At 38.2% G+C, this 20611-nt stretch overlaps 1 protein-coding gene across 4 annotated transcripts in view; it reads right to left on the reverse strand.

Annotated features, from left to right (window-relative positions):
- Sap47 (Synapse-associated protein 47kD) overlaps positions 1-20611 on the reverse strand; it is a 239340-nt gene that overhangs the window by 135625 nt on the left and 83104 nt on the right. The window lies entirely within an intron of this gene.

A 20611-nucleotide genomic window follows, 5' to 3' on the forward strand; every position in this document is an offset into this window, starting at 1 on the left:
CATTCCGAAACTTTTCCGCTTTATATTAAGCCTATTATAATGATATCATCGGCGTAGATGATAATGCGCCAAACAGAACGTAAAAAAAAAATTAATACTCAAATACAAGAATACACTGTACTATTTGCTATGTAGTACGTTCCAAGATCATTAGCCGGTTCCCGGCTCCAGACAGACCGCTGGTGGAAAGGGGAACGGCCGTGTTAACCTCCCGCCCACCCTTGGTATAAAGACGGGCAAGTCGCTTATAGTAAATAGTGAAACGCTTTTTCACAAGTGTTATTGATTAATTCTATTCACATCCGTGGAGACTACAAAACGACCTAATTTTTTTTTTTTAACCAAATAAAGAAAATATAAAAACGCCTACTATAAGGAGCTCAATAAATTGACGACTTATGACACTGATGTTGGGAATTGCAAATTTCTTCTTTCCGGGAACAATTTCAATAAATTTTTTATCGCATATCGGATTCTAATAAAGTTATCAAGCCATATAATTTTTGTACGCCAAATCTAACTCGCTTTTTTTTTAAAATAGCTATTACTATTTTATCAGTAAACTAAAATTTTCAGTAAAGATCAAATCAAAATATCACTGGAAAATACAAAATCGAATACAAGACGATAACTCTATTTAAAACGCTTTCGCATTATCATCGCCCGGATCAAATATAATGTGATCTGTAAAAATTTAAATACAAAACAAGACCGAAAATTAAAGTATAAAATAAACTAAAAGCTTTAAAACTAATATCACAGTCAAAATCTAATAGTAAAATAAATTTATTTGAAACGAAAAACTAAAATATAAAAAAATTAACAAAATCCATAAGGGGCGTAAAGGGCTCCTTCACGGATAACAAAGATTAACGTTCTAATCTACAAAAACTAGGTAAATATAACATTTTGTTAAACGTATTTATACTCCGTAGGAATAAGAGTACCTGATCTACCACTTGCTTGTCATTACCTAGGATACGGCGAATGTTTCGGGATAATTTAAATTTGCGACGTAAGGCCGCATAACACACGCCATCTAACAGGATATGGCGAACAGTTAAACGGCAGTCGCATCTTACGCATAGTGGTGGGTGTCCTGCTGACATGAGGTACTCGTGTGTGACTCTGGTTTGTCCTAATCGCAATCGACAGAGGGCCACTTCCTCACAACGAGTTTTTCTGCATTAGGAGTCCCACGGCAACACAGAATCTTTAATGTACCGGAGTTTGTTATCGATGGTAGCCATCCAGTCATCTTGCCGCTTTGTTCGAAGAGATTGCTTTCTACAGTTAATAAAGTCAGAAGCAGCAACAGGAGTGGTGAAAGGAGGTTGATTCCGTGAGTCTTTTAGTAGCGGAATCTGCACGTTCGTTACCTGGAATTCTCACGTGGCTAGGAATCCAGCAGAAACTCACTTTTGTGTTGCGATGGTGCAACTCAGCGATTGCGTTATAGATTTCAGTGACCAACAGATGTCTAGAATAAAAATCTTCTAAAGCTTGGAGTGCGCTACACGTGTCGCTACAATTAAGGATATTTCGGTACTTAGCGTTAATGATATTCACAGCCTTATTTATAACATATAGTTCAGCAATAAACACACTCGTAATACCAGGTAGACCAAACATAACAAGTTCTATCGCTGACGACAAATGCGCAACCAACGGTATCGTTCTGTTTCGATCCATCGGTGCGTATTACTGCGTCTGGGTTTATGTTGGAGAGAATATAGTAAAACATTTGCTGGAAGACAGTACGTGCTGTTGATTTTTTATCGTACATCATAAGGTCAAATAGAATATTTATAAGGTTGATTCCCCACGAAGGATATGAGCAAGGATACGTTGGGAAAATAGAAGGTGTGTCAACATTTATAAGGTACAGTAGACGTCGGGTACGAACACCTACAAGTGCAGTACAACGTAGATGATCCTCATACCTTCCTAAATTAGGATTCCCAAGGACCGAGTCAAAAGTCGGGACGTAATATATATATATAGCAAAATCAACAACAAATAACGACCATGAAACAGGTGGCTCTGTACATATTTAATAATACTGTTGATGGCTGTAGAAAATAAGGTGGCACTTAAAACACTTTCTTGAGGTACTCCATTCTCTAAGATGACGTTTCCCGATAGAAAATCTCCAACAGGAATACGGAAAGTTCGGTCATTTAAGAAACCTCTGATAAAAGCAAGCATGTTGCCCTTGACTCCCCATTCTTTGAGGGTGTATAGCAAACTACGTCACCAGGCCGCGTCGAATGCTTTTCTGATATCAAAGAAGATAGCTACGAGGCGCTGGCGTAGTAGAAAAGCGTTTTGAATGGGTGTTTCCAATGACACTAAATGGTCAATAGAAGATCGTCCTTGTTGGGAAGCTAATCAAAATGGATTTAGGGATGATCAAAATGGATATTTCCGTTAAAATCTGAAAACGAAAATTTTTCGCGATCATAATAGCTCCTTTACTTCGCGTATTCCTTTCCCGTACGCGGCCTTAAGCGATTATTAGTGCTGGAGGTTTTTGTCTTGTACAAAGAATTCTCAAGAGTAGATCGATCTTTCTCACCCTTCAACTTTTTGTTTATCCTCGTTGCGGGTATTAGTCGTATGTCACTCGACTCACGAAGGGAACGCGGAATCCGGTATAGCAAAGAAATATCTCTGTACGATCTGGTGGAATGCAGCCGCTAGTGTAAGCCGCCACAAGTAAAATGTATTCATAAAAAAGGTAGTAAATATACGGAAGTTTATTTAATTTATTTTTTATTAAGGAATAAATAATTAAGTCGAAGGAATATTTACTTCCTCCCAGCGGCAACCTGACCTGAAGATTTCTCAAATGGCTTTCGCTACATCCTCAAAAGAAATAAAATCCTCTGTTACAATAAACCGTTGCGATAAGGGTTTACGACAAATAATTTCACCGCAATAAATAGGTTTTATTCCTAAAATTACTTTTCAAAATTTTCGAACAAGAAACGACTGACTTTTACAGAAATTAAGAATTTATATTCCGAGTTATCAATCGAGAAGCTAATTTTTCTTTAACGCAAGTTATGCGAGAAACCGATTTAGGTATAATAGATATGAAAAAAGTCAGCCGTTCGGTTTCATAAGTAATCAAACGATTGTTACTGCCGACTGGCTGTCCACAGTTTGTTTCTTTGATCGATTTTGAACATTTTCAAGAGTGACGAAGACCATCATCAATCGGCTTATTTTAAAGTGTTATCTTTATTTTTCCAGACTTCGTGATCGTTTATTAAAAAAGAGATTTAGATAATTTATTATTAACAAAATTTTAGGTTTATCTAAGAAATATTGCAATATTTACGGGTTCACTCTAAGAACATAATATTAAAATAATAACGGAAAATTTGGATTTTTCTGCTAAAATAAAATGTTTAATAATTTCAGTCGTCGGTTTCAAATTTAATTTAAAAATAGCTAAACCGTCTTTTTCCCCGATTACATCAGACAAATTAAAAATATTAGTACAATTATGCAACGGATAGGTATTGATTCGGACGAAGCCGACCAATCGTACAGGTTACCGAAGTAGCTTTTAGATCAAACGGTTCTGAGTTTGTTTCGCGGCCGAAATCCGAAATTGTTTTTCCAGCTATCATTTTATTCAACTCGTCCTCTTCGGCGTATCCAACGTCATGATATTAAATTAATATAAAAAAAAAACAAAAATAATTTTGAACTTTTCATTTTACTTTTTCAGCATTTTATAACTTTTATACATGTTACGTCTGAAATTTTTCAACATGTACTATACTCAAATCCCATCGAAAACGGTCATCACACTCTAATAATTACAACAAAAAAAAAAGTAACGATTACTTTTTATATTCTGGAACGGCGAGAGATTGTTTTGTAATAACATGATTCTAAAATCACACGGAAGAGGACGGTGGAGCTCGTAGGAAGTATATTACTCGTAAACTTGGAAAATAATATTTTGGAAGAGCTGAAGCAAACGAGACTGAAACATTAAGAATTCAACTACGAAGCGTATTTCAGACATGGGGATTCTGTTATCTCGAACCGACACGCTTCTGCAACTTTCTCCTCGGATTCATTTTTACTCGAAATACAATAAATCTATCATTCATTAGTTTCACTTAGCAGGAGCATACTTCCTGTAAAATAAAAACTTGTCGGAATTATAAAGTAAATAGTCGTAAAAGAAAAGCGTTTAAATCTCTACGACAGGTTTCTCGTATCGATTACTTACGTTAATAGGAAACAAGCTTCTTTTTGAACTTCAGTAACGGCTACAAAACTGTTAATTCATAATATAAATTCTGATCCGTTATAACAGATCCGATTTGGAGCCAATAGAGAAAATTCAACCGGATTTTCTGAACCGTTAATACAATAGGGACTTGAATTTTAAATCGATTTTGATTTAAAAATATCTAAAAAAATGCCCAATAAATAACAGAAAGAGATCGTTTGTTTATATGCTTACACAAATCTTAAGTACAACCGATCAAAATAAAATTAAACAATTGACATTTTTTCCACACGTTCAATTCGGGAAATTCTATCATCGGTCATCGGGGTACATTTTCGGAAAACCAAACGTCACCCGTTCGTATTCTAAATTATTTAGGGAAGAAAGTGAAAAAAATTATAAAGCGATCCACACAAAAACTACCGTACTTTTTAATATAGATCTAATACGTATTTTTATAACCACAACCTCAGACTTACTGTACATGTACCTTAACGAGGAAAATATTGGCGAGTAACAGGGGAAAGTACCAGATATCTGCTTGGAATCAAACCCAAACCGGTCGATGTAGAAGTATATAAAAATGAAATAATATGACGTACTCGTAAATTTCATTAAAAAATTGGGCCGATACTCAAAGAACAAAAAATTAAGTTCAAAAAGTGAACCGAACGACTATTTAAAAATGACTAAGGGAAACGGCTTTTAAAGCGAAAGTTGTAGTTAATCCGCTATTTCCTGATTGTAAAAAAAAAAAGATTAATTAAAAAGCAAATAGCGCCTAAATTTTAATGTACTTCGTCGGATACTTTTACAAGCCGATGTAACGAGGACAGGCAAGATGTTCCTCAGGAAAACACGAGTCGATCTCGTACTCTTGGATCATTTACTTCGACGTTTTGAAAATCAACAAGTTAAGCGCACTCTTTAATAGTTAACGCCTAAACATTTTTTTTCACTCCTATCCTTTAAAATGTTTACGTACCATCTTCCTAGCAGGAGCTTGAAATAGTCGATTACTGCTTTCGTAAGATCGGGGAGTTTGACCGAAATAAAATTTTTTCGTAGGCTGATCTCGCTTTCTCTCGGCAGACATCGCCTGCCTTACCTTCGATCATTTCTTACTCGGACGTACAGAGTAAAAATCTCACGTATTAATGAGGGACTTATGCTACGTGGCAAGCCGCTTGACAATGGAGATGTACCTACACGGTTTGTAGTACATAAGAGTTTTTCTACACGTCGTGCAATTCTAGGAACGAACGAGTTTTCCTTAACGTTGAAACTATTCCCAGGCGGCTCAAATAATCCATTCCTTCATAGTATACAATCGACCGGATCGATGCAAAATTTTTGATCGGCAACGCTCTGCTTCCTATCTCCCGACTAATTACGAGCGGAACTGGCGACCGGAGAGGACTAATACTTCGGTCGAGTAATTTTTCTCGTTTTGCTTTCGATATGTAGCTAGATAATCCCTTTATTATTATCCGATCCTTTCCGCGTTGTAAGGGTTTTAAAAAAGATTTCCGCCAAAAATCTGAAGGCGAAAAGATTAACTGCGTTCTTCACAGCTGTGAGAATTTTTTTCTAGCTATGGAACTGCCGGGACTCCTGTTATTTCGCCGATACCTGAACAAAAAGCCCGATTCGGGTGCGGTAATGGCGATCCTCCTACCGGCTACAAAATCGGGTAAAATCGGACGCCTACTTTTCTTAAGTAAGAGTACAAACATTCATAAAAATAAACGAATAACTTTTTCGGTAGCTTAATAATCGGAAAGGGTTAAAAATATTTATCGCGAAGCGTAGGATACTATGCTATTCAGAAAACGGTACCGTTCACTACCTAGTAAAATAATATTATAAAATAACCGATCGTTAGAGTACGATTTTCGCTTAAGTTCAATTCCTTAGCGGTATCTAACCTTTGCGTTACACGAGATGGTCGCATCGGTGAAGTTTCAAACCTTTAGACCAAAACTAAATACATATACATCTAATGTACGTACATTAAAGCTAATTTTTTCCCCTTTTTTTTAACCTCCGGGACCACCGTTAGATATGATAATAATTTTGAATAATAATAATATGAATGATAATTTTAGTAGCGTGTGAAAATGCCTTGCCTTACCGGGATTAAAGTTAGTTTGACCTTGAAAGGTATTACTGTTAGCCGTATCGCAAAATTTACATCATTTAAGTCGCATAACCAATATATAAGTCGTACTAAAAGAAGAATTACAGTAAATAACCAAATATTTCCCACTCTCATAATATTACATTACCGGGATATACATTGAAGCGTTTACATCAGACGATCGTATAAGATATTACTATAAAATTAATAAACCTCCAGTTTTGCAGCGATTAACAATCGTTTAAAAGGGTTCAGTCGACCTTAAAAAATAATGTTTGCAATTCATATAACGAGCATTACAAAACAAAAAGCTATACCTGATGCCAGAATAGATTTAAACAGTAAAGAAATTAAAACGTTACTCGTTATAGCGTGCGATTAATGAACGGCGCAATTAACTAATTACTTTAATCTCAAAATATCTACTTTGTCGGTTTTTTTTCTTTGTTATCTCATATGATCTCAGAACGCCGTGTAATTTTAATTTTTAATAACAGTCAGTATTGCAAATAATATTTTAATAATTTATTTAATTAAAACCGATCAATAATCACAAAAAAAGAAGAAAAAGCTATTGACATTCTCTGACAGACGAATAGTTTACTTACACCGTAAATGAAAAAACTTTCACTTCTCGATGGATATAAAACTATTAATACACACACTCTTTATATTTAGTTTTATGAACTATAAACAGCGGTTACACCATGAAAAAGCGTCCGAATATCAAATTATTAAATATAAAAGTGTTTTATTGATATTGGATATTTTACTGCCGTACCTTAGGAGATTTGAAAAATAAAAGCATTTACAATAAAACGATCTAAACGATGCCATTTCATAAAAATAAGAACATATGACACACGTACGTATTTTATACAACAAATTTACTTATATTTATAATCAGTAATATCTTCTTACTGGTAAAATACTGACTCTTGGTTTACAGAAGTTACCTCTAATTATGTAAGCTTTAATTTTAATACTTGTTCCAGAAAATAAACCAAAACATTTTCATCGAGAAAGAAAGAAAAAGAGAGAGAGAGAGAAAAGAAAAATACTCTTTTAAATTTTCAAAAAGTAGTTTCTTCACATATCAAATAAATATTTTTTTAGATCAGCACATAATACCGGCCACGTCAGGCACTGACTAAGTTAGCTAGTTCAAAGATAAAAAAAAAAGAAATATGCAATGTCCGAAAAAAAATTGTACCCTTTTCTTTATTTTTTCCCTCTGTGTCCAGTGTGTGGAGAGAGGTGTAAGTTACACAGATTGTTATGAGATACTCCAACTTTTGATCGAAATACCCGGCGTTTCCACGAGCACAAATTTTTCAAGATGGCACCCACCAAAATACAGAAGGCATTTTGTGCTGTGGAATACGCAAAGATAACTGTTATCACAGTTCAACGCAAATTTCGGCGACAGTTTGGGGTCGATCCGACTGACAAGAACTCCATTAAGCGTTGGCATACACAACTCATAGAGACAGGGTGTCTACGCAAAGGCAAATCCGCCATCCGTCGCAATCAGAGGAGACGGTGGATAGAATTCGGCAATTCTTCCATAGCAGTTCCATGAAGTCAGTTCTGAAAGCGAGCCTGACTTGGCTTGCCCCGCTCAACAGTCTGGGATGTTCTTTGTAAGCGTTTAAAATTCAAGGTTTACAAGCTGAAACTTTTTCAGGCACTCCTGATGACAAACAACTGTCTTCAGTGTAGACATGTTGGGATTCCTGGAAAATTAAGATTTTGGGGACAGGACAGTCATCAGTGATGAGGCGACCTACCAACGGCAAAGTCAACAGGCATAATGTTCGAATCTGGGGTTCAGAACACCCTCGGCTAATCGTTGAGAATGTCAGAGATTCTTCAAAATTGAACGTCTTTGCTGCCATATGCAGAAAGAATCTTTACGGGTCATTTTTATTTGCAGAAGAACTGTTAAGGGACACACGTATGTTGACACGCTCCAGATTTGATTGATGCCACAACTTGAACCCAAGATTTCATTTTTCAACAGGATGGAGCTCTACCCCACTTCCATAATGACGTGAGAGGGTATCTGAATGAACATCTCCGACAGCGTTGAATAGGTCGCACTGGACTTGACGATGAAGCGTTGTTGAGATGGCACCCCGAAGTCTCCAGACATGAGTCTTTGTCTCACCCTCGCCTCAAGGTCTGATGGAGCTGCGAGAGCGAAAGACAGAAACCTTTGCTGCCGTTACAAGAGAAATGTTGATTCGAATATGGGAGGAAATGGACTATCGACTAGATATCTGCCGTGTCACGAAGAGCGCCCATAATGAATCTTTGAAAGGTACGAAAAAAAATTTATAGATTACTTTACTTTTGGTTTATAAATATCATATCGGGGAGGCCAAGAATATTTATTTGAAAAGGGTACATTTTTTCTCGGACAAGCTGTATAACATAGAATTTGCTTCCGCGAATCACCAAGAACGTCAGGGAAGAAAATCAAGGTAAAACGTCGACCGCTGTAATGCTATGGAGTTAATCGTACGTTTAAAAACAGTAATGAAAATTAATATTAAGCGTAAAAATAATAAACATATGAAATAAATAAAATCAATACTAAAAAATAACGATTTAGAAGCCGTTAATGGAAATTTGTACAAATTTATGTAAGCTAAATACGCTTAGACTATAATTTCACATAGCTCATTTATGTTACACCAGCAAATAAAGTTATTGAATCTTTACGGATTCAAATGTGTATTTTATACTGGATACGAGCCCTACGCCCAGAGTTCAATAACATTCGACCAAAAAAAGGAATAGAAAATAGAGAAACAAAAGGGAAGAGGAAGGGTGCGATCGATCCACCGGGAGACTAACTAAAATCGGGATGGATCAACGTCTTCCTGATGACCCGTACTCAACTTTGGATTACTCTAAGTTAAAATTAGATATCGTTTAAAAAATCGATGATTTTTCAATGCGAGCGACAGTCTCAATAAAACTGCAATATGAACGAAAAAACCTAACGACTGAAAATTTTAATAAATTTCACCAATTTAATGCAGCGTTAAATAACGTGCGATCAAGTTAATAGGCCGCACGGGGAGGGGTCTCGTTCTTTGTGACCTTGAGGTGTGGCATCCCTACGCCCCGAGCCACTGCAGCTCTACTTTCACACACAGTGGGCTGCAAAACACTACACCACATACAAACACGCGGACGCGCGCGCATACAATACACAAAAGTACACATACAATTACGCATAAAATTTACAAAAGTACACCGTGTACCCTTTACTACACTTCGTGCAAACAGACACAACACTACATAAGGTAATGTTGCGACACCTTTCGAACCGCAACTGTACCCCAAGGTGGAAACTATCGTGTTGTTGGGTGGATGGCTCCACGTAGTGAGTCTAAATGAAGTCTTCTGGGCGCCAGGGTGAACCCAGTTGTATCACAGCCCTAGCCCTAGTACGCGTGCGCTCTGCTGAGGTGGTCTTGTAGTTCGCCGATATTCGTGAGAACAAATATGAAAAGTTCAAACAAAAAATCTATGATGGTTGGTGGTCCATCTACTAAAACCACACACAAGATGAAGGAGGAGCACCCCGATCATGGGAAAACGATAAACTAGACAGGAGCAACACAGGAAAATCAACACACGTCGGCCAATGTTGAATTACACGATCGAATACGGACCAAAGAAGAAATAGAAAAGGAACTAGAACAGATGCTACAAGAAATGATGTCGGGCACGATACTAGCCCAAGAACTTGGAAAACAACAACGGGCAGAAACCGTATCAACTGACACCTATTTTGGTTGAAGAACATCTATTTAGATGACCTATTTAGTGGACTAAATAGTGCTTGCTACACATAAACGTACCACCCAGTCATCGCCGGTAAGCGACTCGGATGAAGGTTGCAAAATTGAGGCAAACGTAGGGATCGGCGAGAAAAAGGGTTCTGACAGACTCCTCGTTAAGAAGAGAAAGGGACTAGTCCAACCAGACGGGTTCCGCATCAGTGAAGAGCTGCGAAGACAGCCTAATGGAGGCAGCTGACAACTTTTTGGCTCTATATAACAATGACCAACTCTTAGCAACAAGGTGAATAAACTAGTCTCAACACTGAAGGACAAAGTGAGAGAGTTGATAGAGGCAACAAGAGACAGATCTGCCCCTATTAGTGATCGTATGGATAAGGATTCGCAAAGGATAAGGAGGATTGGCAAAGGAAAGCATATAAGATAATGGAAGTGTTGAGGATCCTCCACCTCTAGAAGGTGAGGACTGCCTGATTTTTCGCTTACAAAAAGTCACTAGACTAAAGGCCTTTTGTTAAAACCACACGCAGGCTTGTCTCAGGGTTTGGGAGCAAGCTAGACGCAAGGATATCCATCCCTGGGGGTATTGTACTTAAAGATTTCCAAAGCAAGGAGGTCTTCTACCCAGGAGAAGAAGACGCATAAAGCCGAACCGTCCTCGCTATTGTAATCGAGAATGAAGGAACGGACTTGACAAGGCAGGCATATCAGGCCAACTAAACTAGAAAGGTGGGTGGCTGTAAACTAAAAATGGTAACACCGGGTGGCGTTTTTGGAGCAAACTTCGCCAAAACTATGGAATTCTGGGCGAGACGAGAAGACTGCTCAGGCTTACGATGGGTCTTGCATCAGATAACATCAAAGATCAGAAAGACAACACCGACGGGGCCTACCTCGAAAATACTGACTAGCAAAGCGGATATGAGCTATACCGACCTATTAAAAACGGTGAAAAGCGGCCTAGGCGAAGACATGGCTGATGACATCTTATCAGTTAAGAAGGGTAAATCCGATGAAATGCAAATACGAATTAAGCAAAGAAAGAGGAAATGACGAGACGTTTTAACTCGCAGGTAGAATAAACAATAATCACAGACACACCCGGAGACGCGCGATCAGTGACGTATCATATCAGAAGACTCGACCTGGACACCAAACGTGAAAAGGTACAGGTAGCTGTAAAGACAGGCACAGTAGTAGAGTAGTGTACAAGCAGTAGTAGGCAGTGACATCAACGTTGAGAGTTACCTCTTTAAGGTCTGCATACGGACAAACACAGAATTCCTATTACGAATAGACGCTGGACTATTGTCCGTAAAGGAGAGAATATGTGTCGGGTGGCACTTTTGTCGGCTAGATCGACGAGAAAAGGTACTACGTTGTTATCGATGCTGGGGTCAGGGCCATAACGAGGCCGATAGCAGTGGACTTAATCGCGCTGCCTTGAGCCGTAACTGTGGTGGACAGGAGCGCAAAGCCGTCAACTGCTGCCAACCCTAGGAGATCGTTGGACTGTGGTACGGATAGGTATCGGACTGGAGGCTACGGGTGTAATCGCCGCCCTTCTTGAAAGTCTATCAACTAAATGCCAATAGGAGCGTTGCGCCTAATGACCTGTTATGAGCCGCGGCAGTAGACGCAGGGGCGGACTTTGTGTTCGTCGTCTCTGAGCCGAAATACCTCTGGTCGCGACCAGAGGTTGGCTCGTTGATACAGATGGGAATGCGACCACAACATACTGTCACAAACAAACATGCAATTCTGAAAGTAGATTCACGCAAGGGAATGGCAGCGGTGACACTAATTGTGTCACCTGGTAGTTTTTCCTAAACTGGTAGCAGAAGGGACCTAAAGACCGATCTGCTTGCTCCCCTCCTTGGAGAAACTTTATGAAAGGTTGACAGTAGAACGGGGCTTAAAGGTGAGCTAGAGAACACAAGAGGCCTTTCCCCGGCGCAATATGGCTTTGTACCCGGAGAGGTTGACGGTGGACGTTCTTAGGAAAGTAACAGCATGGACTCGAACATGCTCTGCAAGCACCTGGAAAACTAGGAGGATTCCAGTCCTGGTCCTCCTAGGTGTCCGCAACGCTTTTAACATCATGTTTTGGGCCACAATTACCGAGGAGCTGGCTAGGAGAAATATAAGTGGACACCTGCAGTAAGTTGTGAACGACTTCCTGCATGATCGTCACCTTCTGAAGACCACTGAAAACGGAGAGGTCCGATTTGAAATGTACGGGGGAGTGCCCAAGGATGAGGGCATGGACCCCTCCTGTGGAATCTGGCCTTCAACGGGGTTCTACGGCTAGGATTCCGAAGTGAAACCTCGGCACTAGCATACGCCAATGACGTGGCTTTGATGGTGAGCAGTTACACCGAAAGGGGGGTAAACGTAGAGCGACCAACGGCAATCCGACAGGTCAGTAACTGGCTCCGCAAGAGGATTGGAATTAGCTGCCAATAAAACACAAATGGTAGCAGTAATGGGTGGAAGGCTGTCAGAACCATCGCCATCGAAGTAGTCGAGGTTAGGGTGACTGATACTCCCCACGTCAAATACTTACGGCTATGGATAGAACGGACTATTTATAAGAGGCTGACTAGGTAGTCAGCCTCTCTTCCATAGTACTGACCAGACCGGGAGAAAGAGTAAAAAGACTCATTGTTTAGCTGAAGTGGGGGGTGTGCTAAATACTTGGATATGATTTATTTCTCCATGTTTTTATATACTATACTGTTTAAAATTATGTTTTGTATTGTAGTATTTTGTATTATTTTTCAAAATGTTAATTATTTAACTCCTGTGTAACTATTCATTTCAATAATTGTAATAAAACTCATCGCCAACAGCTGGGCGATGTATAATGCAATGTTAAGACCTATATATAGCTAGCTATAGCGGATGTAATTTAGTGTAATCAAATTCCAATCATCTGTAGTAGGAAATGCGTGAGCACGAGCCCAGGATAATGATGATTGGAGGATAGTAACTTTGGATAGATATAGTAGTAACTTTGGAGGATATATAAAAAAAAATGGGAAGAATCGTGGCGACGACTAGGGGGCCAGGGAGGTAGCCTCCATGACTAGGGTACTTGGTCTGCCCCAAGGGTCGGGGCTCCCAGATGATGGTATGGAGAACCCTCGAGGTTTGAGAATCGACGGGAAAGTGAAAGGACTGTGAAATGCACACCTGGATCTGATAGATTAGGAAACGGAAGGGTAGCCTATAACAGAGGAGTATGTCAGCTACCTGAAGTGGAAGTCGACATGTTCCGTCTGACATGAAGTCAGAAGGACCCCGATGGGTATGCCCTTTGGAAAAGAGCTAAACTGGTTGGGCAGAGACTGCTGCAACGGCACACTAAGGCGACTGGTTTTGCTTGATGGCGAAGGACCAGATGACTTGCTGGAGCTTAGTAAGAAAATAAATAAGAAAAACAATTAATAAATACATAAATAAACAATTTAATAGGAAAGGATTAAATTTCCAAGCCTCTCTTCTATTAACTTCACGCAACACTTAACGTACAAGAAACGCTACCGTTAAACTGGACAACCTCGATGGAAATTTTGGTTTAAAGGATAATTTACGTCAGGAACTGGAGGATCTTCGATTCTCTAGTTTGAAAAGCAAGTAGTTATTCATATAAGCGCAGTTTTTCTGCACATTCGGGTTCGATCTGAAGCAAATCTGGAGTAAAATTAAATATAGAATTCGGGTATAAAACTCGAAATGTAAAAAAAATTTATATTTTTAGATGTTAGAATGTTACTTTAATAAAATACCATAGTCTAGAATCGTAATGAAATATAGCTCATCTAGACACCGTATCCCACATAAAAAGTAATAATACAGAAAAAAAGAAAATGACAAACTATATCTCAGTCAGGGTTAGGAATAAATTCATCCCTTAAGTCGTCTCGCATCACGAATGAGACACAGAAAAAATAACAACGATCGGCTAATTTTACTTTACACTCCTTTATTTTCTGTACTTTAATATTAAGATGAATCAAGCAGAATATTTATTTATCCCATTGAAGATAAAAGAAAAGGTGTCACGACAAAATTATTATTAAGAAATAAAACAAAATATCAGACTTCAATTTTTAATGTACGAGAGAAAAAAATACGTTCTTTGCTCTGTTACATGAATAAGTAAAAAAAGATGTTATAATATGAAGAGAAATATACTTGGATTTTTTTAAAGATTATTTTAAAAACAAATCACTAAAATTTAACGTACACGTTTAAATATATATATATATATATATATATATATATATATATATATATATATATATAGCATCTATGTATAAATTTATATGTGTATGTAATACAATAATTCAAAACTGACAGCCAGTAATATACTGCTTCCATTAACCTACCCTCTCCGAATAAAAACACAACCATTTAAAAAACACCTGATTTTGATAACGCAGTAAATATTTCAAGTGTTCAAATAAATCTAGATAACATTTATGTCTTTAGATTCAAAGAATTATGTAAATTTATTTAATTTAAACATAAAAAAAAAAACTAATCCAGATAAAAACTTTGACAATTTTTTTTCTGCAACCCAATGCAATATTTCAGTCGAAGACAAGTTCGTTAATTTATTACACAACAATACCTTTATTATTTTTATTTTTTTCCTTGTTAAGCACCCCCAGAGCAACCGGACCCACTATTAAGCACTACGTCAGTCGCCCCAGGGTGCCGTGGTAGTTGTCTGCCCATCCTAGCTCAGTCCAACAGACCATACCCATCGCGGTCCCCTCCGTGTCGACGGAGCAATCCAACTTCCTGTTGAGGACAGCTAAAAAAGCCCCTCGACGGAGAGAGCCCATCCCGGCCCTAGCCCTAACAGGTTCTAGGTACGCCTTACGCGCACCCGTCACCACGCGAAACTTCGTACCCATGAGGGTCCCCCACACAATAGGCCACTACCCCATTCTTGCAAGCGAAATTGCCAGAGAGCCCTAGGCATGAGGGCTGCCTCACGGCCCTACATGGCAGCCACGATTCGATGATTTATTTATTTATTTATTTTTTTTACATCGACGTCCCATTATTCTTTGCAACCGATAAACGGTTGACTTAAGTCGTCACCTCGCGCCAATTACTCTGACTCCGAAACGTGTATATTATAACATTATCAGGCGTCATTGTATCGGCGATTTTTGCCCTATCTGTCGCATTCGAACCACGTGTGTTCGACGGTGTTTTCACGGCCCCAGTACCTACATTCAGGAGTCCGTCTTCAATTGAAACGTGCAAGGTACTTGGCAAAATCGCCGTGCCCAGTCAAACATCGGGGAGACCGCAGTCAACCTCACTATGACGACGCCCCACCCGGTCAGCCACCATGGGAATAAGAAGCTGAGTCCGGCCGCCTTTAACACCTGCCTTCCATCGGAATTGTCATTTGGCCATCACTTGTCCCCTGGCGACACTCTTTGGAGTCCCACCGAACCGAAGACATGTCGCTTTTACAAAAGGTCTACCGGCAAAATACCGGCCACCACACAAATCGCCTCATAACACAATAGTACCTGTACAACTATTTTCTACTTGTACATAAAACATATGCAGTATAACACATATATGCACTAATCACAAGTTTCTTTCTCGAGAGTGATGATGTTCGTTATACGATCGGTCTCAATGATGAACAGAGAAAAGGTCCTGACTGGATGTCAAAATATTACCTATCCAAGAGCCCTGGCAGCCGGCGTTTCGGAATAAGATTATTAGATGTCTAAAAATGATTACCTCTTATGTAAAAATATTTTTTTTTGAATGATGAAAATGATATAATGAAAGTTAAATTACAAATTTAACTCTAGAAATTGGCACTAAAGAATCGGGATTTTCCGCTAGCGATAGGTACATTCCGGTACCTACTTTCTGGCTACAGTTCATAATTTTATGAAGAAAAACAATCACATAAACAAAAAGTATGTAAAATGTTTTAACAAACCACTCTTAAATTAAAGACACTAAAATGTAAAAAGTAATTTTTGGACGGTATCTCAGAATGGATTTGACAATAAGGTTTGATGGTGATACGTATGATTATGAGTCAGCTTCAAATTAAAAATTTGATGTTATTTTGACAATTTTTTCGTATGCGTGATGAATGGCCTAAATAAGTGGGGTGCTGAGGCACCCAACTTATTTAGGCAAAGGGATATAAGCCATGACTTCTAGCCGTTTTAGATTTAAGTAAAACGCTAATGTATCATTTCATTTCGACGTTATGAAAACTAAAATGGCTCGCATGTAAAATTATTATGTTTGTAAACAGTTTTTTTATCAAATTGAAACTTGATTTTTATCGCGATATGCAAAAAGAAAATTTTATTTAATATTTTGGCACATAAGATACGCCATAAATCACATTTTCATTCGCTCACAAATAAAAAGGTTCTTGGTTAATTCAAGGATGAATGTAAAAGCGTTCCAACTGTAGAATTTATCAGTTTAAGGAGACACTCAGGATACATTCAGGACAGATACCGGAAAGTAGAAAAAAGCAAAAGGTCTTAAGAAAAATGTTGTAAAAAACGAAATTACTTTAGCCGATTATAAAGCCTGTTTAGAAGAACCCGCATCAAATTTATATCGCAGGATGAAAATGTTTCGGGTTTGAAAACATTATTCATATCGTTACGGTTAATAAGTTGGCGATATGTAATTATGACAAAATAGCAATCGATGAAATTAATACGATCGCATACGTACATAAACATACGTCTTTGGAATTAAGCAATTTATTTGAAAGCGTCATGCTATAAAAATGATATAATTTTTGACGAATTATTAAGCGTAAATTTGAATAGCGTCGTAATTTTTACGTCTGAGTTCACTATAGTTTATTTTAAATCGAACTGTCGTCTTATCGGCTACAAGAAAACTTTATCATCACTACCAGTATATTCGTGTTTTGCAGTAGTGAAGAAAATTTTAAATCGAAAATTACTATTACATTATGAACTAAAACATCTATTGTCGATATTTGATCGTAGCAAATTGCGTTTCAGAGTGAACGTATATAGGGAGTATGAAGTTAGAAAGGATCCTGATCCTACTATATGCTTCTATCGCCTTTCTAAGGTATTTTTCAATTTTAATAGTTTTACAGTTAGACATAGTAGATGGTTATATCTGCATCGACCAAATGAAAAAAAAACATCTTTTCCACGAAGAAGACAGTACTTTATTTAAACTATCCTCGACTGAGATATTTGCTAATATTATAACCATCTTAATTAACCGAAGGCATGTAAATTCGGTTAAAATATTTTTCATTAGTATTAATTCGAACGAGTGAATACGGTTAAACGGTTAAACGAGGTCGAATTTCGGGCAACTCAGGTCTGTAGAGTACTAGAGATGTGGAGCAATCAACACAAAATGGTATTTAACTCTGAAAAGACCAGCTGTCCAAGCCGATTACGGTTATACTTCTCGGTTTCACTAGTAGCAAAGACGGGTGGCATGGCTGTGATTTTGTCGTTGCTGGGCGGAGTGCGGACAAGGAGTGACCATTCCTCTTCGTGGTTGTGGAGCCGGATTGTGAGTAGGCTGCTGTGAGCTTGCTCTACCGAAGTCTAGCGCCACCCAGTCAGCCGCTTCGGCCCCCGGCAAGGATCGTCTAATGGGTAAGGGTATCAGAGCCCTTACTGGTTCATGCGAGTCTTGGGATGTCGGGATTGTTGGTCGGGCAGAACCTGACTCCCCGACCCGGATTAAATTTGTGGGAGGCGCCTGACTGGGAGCACCCACGCAGAGTATATGACCCGGGGTACACCCAACCGTCTCTCCACCCACACTTCATGACATATTCACTGGTGACATTATAGGCTATGGATGCGTCACTTCCACACCTTCCGCGGCAGAGGATTCACGTAAAAACCCTCGTCTTGAAAAGCCTCTATCTTCGCAGGCGAAGGAGAGGAAGAGTGTAGAATTCACAAACATTGAGAAAACGGATCGAACTAAGTTTCTACCAAAAGGCGACGTAGCGATACCAAAATAATCGGTTATCAATAGTGAAGGAGATTTTAACAAGATAAGTCCTTTCGTGGTAGCCTGAGGCATAATGGAAGCTGCTGGAGGACCGGTAAAGGATATAAGGAAGACTGCAGTAGGATTTTTTTTTTGAGACTATGAACGTCTTACAATCGTTACGGCTGCTGAAGGGGAAGGAAATTGGACCGTTAGATACTGAAGTTTCACGACAAGCGACTTTAAATACCTCGAGGATGTGAATGAACAAGGAGTTAGAGCGTGTCGACGATTTAAGACCGGACGAAATGAAAAATTTCTACCCTCCGTGTAGCATGTATTGACATATAACAAGCCAAAGTGACTAGAAAAGATAAAGGCTGGTTTTCACTGACTAGACGTCCCTCGTCTGTTCATCCAGGCTACGTTGCGATGTTTTGAATGTCAAATTTTTGAAAAAACAACAGCAAGTTGCACAAGGAAAAAAATCCGTGTTTGTGGTGAACCATTTCATCCTGATGACCCGTGCAGGAATCCACCTGTCTGTGTCGACTGTCACAGGAATCATTCAGGAAGATCTATAAACTGTCTAATGCATAAAGGGCAATCCAAGAGGTTGAAAATTCAAAAGGTGAGCTACTTTGAAGCAAAGAAAATTGTCAAAAATATACCGCCAAAGATAATGTCGTATGCAGACTGCGTCAACTCTCACAACTTCTTTCAAAACAAAGGATGTGATTGCAGAGCTAGCAAGTACGGTTAAACTGTTGTGGACAACAAACCTGGAAATCGTTCAACCGGAGAAGAAAACAACAGCTATTAAACAAAAGAGATCGTTTTGTTTTAGGAATGAACCTTCGACCAGCTGCAAGGTGAAGGACAGTGAATACAGAATAGAAAAGCCTGAACCCATAGTAAAAATTGCAAATTAAAACTTGGGTTAAAACTAAGATAATAATAGGAATAAAATTAAAATTGAAAAGAAACATAGCAATCAGGATAGTACATCATACGTGAATAACAAAATAATATCAAAATTTTGACGGATTAGATCTTATTAAATAAATTAATTCTATTTAGAAGTACCAATACTTGGTCTAATACATTCTTGTCATTTCCTAGGACGTGTCGTACGTCTCTCGGCAATTTAAATTTGCGACGTTAGGTTGCAAAGCATATGCAGTGCACAAGGTTGTTGTGCACAGTCAAGCGGCAGTCAAATCGGACGCACATTGGTGTGCTCTCCGCTGACATCAGGTGTCTGTGAGTAGCTCTGGTAAGTCCTAGAAAATAATTCTTCTAGTAATAAGTCTACTAAGTTTTCTGATAAGTTCTAGTAAGTCCTAATCGCACTATGTCTGATCTATCTGGTACCGATACACTACTGAGTGCACAATATGAGCTGGTATCATTTGATGGCGGCAGCAAGATATCCTCTGTCATTTGCTTTGGAGGACCAGAAGGATACATATATCTCCTATGCATCAGAATCTTTCGAATTCAATATCATGGCCTTCAGGAAGATGGAAAAAAGAAGCAAAAAAGGAAGGCCTAAGGGTTAAAGAATGATATAGTTTCTATGAGCTTTTATAAATTTTATGTTGGAAATATGATTGTTTAATACTCGTGCGACATTGCAGCATTTGAAAGTTTTGACATTTCGTTGGAAATGGACAAGTTTTTTGAAGTGTTTATAGTGCATTAGTTTTAAGTTACTTTAAGCAGCAAGGGGCCTTTACACTTTAGTCATATGGTGTTTCTTTTGGAGTTTTAAAATCCCTTGACAAGTCTATTTCTGGATCATCTGTTATGGGAAGACTAATCTACTGACTATGTCGCTGGTGTTTTTAACAGGGAGGGAAAGAAATATTTCCCTTTTTATTTTTGCTGTGAAAAGCAGCTAATGACCATAGCAGTCGATGTCCTGAAACTTCCAAAAAAAAATAAATATTACTAATAATATGGCTGACTCAATTTATTACAATAATATTGTATAAATGCTTCTCGACTTGTTTTCGGAAATAAATAATATTCAAACAGCACTGATTTTAGTTAATGAAAATCTTCTATAAAATTCTTTATTGTAAAATCACTTATATCTGTAGAGCAACTTTTTAACTAAATTTGAAATTTGTTGAAATATATCTTTCCGTGTATATTAAATTTTATTTTTGGTTGAAAGAAATTCATGAATAATAAATCATTTGAAAAAGTAAATCGGAACAGTTTTTACAGTTACAACACATTCTTCTTTTACAGGGAGAAAATAAATAACTTTCTCTGGTATGAATTCAGTAAAAAGTGAAGCAATGTCCACAATGAAATGGCTACACATAAATGATGATAATCATCTTCAAGGAATATTAAAACCATACA

The sequence above is a fragment of the Lycorma delicatula genome, chromosome 7, assembly GCF_047948215.1.
Source record: "Lycorma delicatula isolate Av1 chromosome 7, ASM4794821v1, whole genome shotgun sequence".
Lineage (NCBI taxonomy): Eukaryota > Metazoa > Arthropoda > Insecta > Hemiptera > Fulgoridae > Lycorma > Lycorma delicatula.